Source organism: Adiantum capillus-veneris, chromosome 2 (assembly GCF_014529385.1).
Source record: "Adiantum capillus-veneris isolate H3 chromosome 2, ASM1452938v2, whole genome shotgun sequence".
In the NCBI taxonomy this organism is placed as follows: Eukaryota; Viridiplantae; Streptophyta; class Polypodiopsida; order Polypodiales; family Pteridaceae; genus Adiantum; species Adiantum capillus-veneris.
Genome location: NC_140932.1, coordinates 104,856,554 through 104,859,008, shown reverse-complemented (window position 1 = coordinate 104,859,008; position 2,455 = coordinate 104,856,554). Strand labels below are relative to the sequence as shown.

General features: G+C 38.1%; 1 pseudogene; it reads right to left on the bottom strand.

The window, feature by feature from the left end:
* Positions 1–607: 607 nt before the first annotated feature.
* On the bottom strand, positions 608–1,487 carry LOC147463323 (uncharacterized; annotated as a pseudogene).
* Between the last annotated feature and the right edge of the window lie 968 nt (positions 1,488–2,455).

The following is a 2,455-nucleotide window of genomic DNA, read 5'->3' as shown; positions in this document are numbered from 1 at the left end:
GCCTTTGTATTCTTGACATATCCTTCATAGATTGGCTCTGTGGCTTCTGATTCGACTCTCTTATTTATTATCATCATCTCATACTTTAGGAGAGGATATGGGAGTGTGGGTTGCTGTTTGTTGGTTAATCACACATACAATAAATAATCACCAAGAGATTGGATTCATATGAATTCAAAGATAAGTAGTATTGTGTGTATAACAAAAGTAGGAAAAATCAGAGAGATGATGAGAGAGCGAGAACTCATACAAACATAAGAAATTGTATATCAAGAAAATGCCCAATACAAGTTCTTCAAAACAAGACTCAGTACAATCCCTTCCTTCCAAAGTTCCCCAATCCCCAATATAAAGCTACGGCCTGAATTCAGTTATAACTATCTGATTCTTGGCATGCATTAACAATATCCGATCAGGCTTACAATATCCGACTAGCTACTAACAATCAGATAATACATCCGATATCCGACTACATATCCGACTTTGTATTTACCCTTCAACACATGGCACACCCCGATGGTGGATTTTACAAAATCCGACTCGGATCCACACATCCCTTGATCACTAAAGACCGAGTCAAACAAAAAAATTCCATGATTACAACATTTCAAACATTGGGTTCATTGGGAACTACATCAGAATCTGACAAATAATCTGGAACAAGCATAATAGCGTCATGATCCAACAGTAACACCAACAACTACTGCATCATCTGGCACATTAGTAATCTCCTGCTCTTCTGATCTCTGAATTTCAGACAAACCTTTACCAGTACCCATATCCATTGAAATTGGATCAGCTGATACCTTCTTCTCAGCAAATGCAGATTTTGCAATATTCTTTCCTTTGTAATCCTGAACCTGTTTTTTGTACAAATCTCTGTCTTTCTTTAACTGTTCCATCTCCTTTAGTAAATCAGCTTCATGGTTACTGACAAACCCTGATATAATCTTCTCATAAGGATGCTTGATAATGGAACTCATCTCCTCTCTGAATGTTGCCCACACTTCCTGCATACATGTTTCCAAATTTTGCCTGAGGATTGACATGTCCCCTTCAGACATAAAAACACCATTGACATCTACTTCCTCTTCTCCCAACACTTGTTTCTCCAACTGCCCCAAAGGTTTAATTCTCTAATTCAAAATCTGATTCTCCACCTGCAACTCTTTATTGACAATGGCCAACTGCTGCAATTCTGATTGAACTTTTGTTTTCAACTCCCCTGTCCAGTCCTTAAACATCTGTAGAGAAAGCTTTTGTTTGGCTAACTCATCCTGATGTTCCATCATCAGGTCATGAATTTCCTTTTGATGTGTAACTTTGACAGTTTCCAACTCTTTCTGCAAGGCATTAGCATTGAGTGTTTGATCATGCAACAGTATTTTGGACACACTAGAATCAACCACAAATTGTAACTGCATTTCCATATTCTGCTGATGCTGATGAATAAACTCTGTAACACCTAAAAGCATCTTTTCTGCCATTCCAACATCTATTGGCTTGAAAATCTTTGGAGATGGCAACTCATCAAAATTCAATTGTTTAACTATAGGTTCCACCTCTGCTTTTCTTTTCTTGGACAAAGTGAAAGCCTTGCCAAGCTTGACTTGATTTGATGGCACTGTATCAGGATTCTTTTCTGAAATATCCATGTCCTTCAAAGAGTGGACCACTTCAGGAGTATGCACACTTTTGAGAGCTTCACTGTGATTGTAACCTGCTTTAATCATGAATTACACATAAGTTTCTGCCTTCACCTGATCATTGATTAACTCTGTACTTGCACCCCACGAATATTAGGGCGTGGCTGTGTATACCCTTCTGCCCTGCCTAAATTAGTCAAAGAAACATCACCACTGTCCAACTTTTTCACATAAGAAAACAAGGCTGCCAAGTAGGCACACAACCTACTGTTTGTAGAAGCTTTCCTCCTGTCAAGACATATTAATCTCCCCATTGATCCTCTTATAAACTAGGTAAGCCCAATCAACACTTCCTCCTTGCTCAGCAAAACAGAGAGGAACAAAATTTTCCTTGGACATATAATCAAATTTGACCAGAAAACAAATTTTCTCTAGATACCACTTCAGCTGCTCTCTCCTAACAATTTTGACATTCTTCAACATGTAATAATTTATGCCACCCTCTTTGGCTCCAAACTCCTTCTTCAACAAGAAATCAGAGCACTTAGGAATCTGAGAAGTTCCATTGATTGGAAGTTTAAATACAGAAATCAATAAAGCTACATTGGTAGACATCATAACCTTTGTCTTTCTGACAATCTCCACTTGAGACTTAGCATACATATTTCCTTTCCACTCTTGCCATGGCAAAACAACAAAATCAAATAATCCTATCTTCTTTAACCACAGTGAATGTACATCTGCAGAACAGTCGAGGTCTACTCTGAAATCCACATAGGGTTCCATCAAAGTTTGATACAGCTTGATAG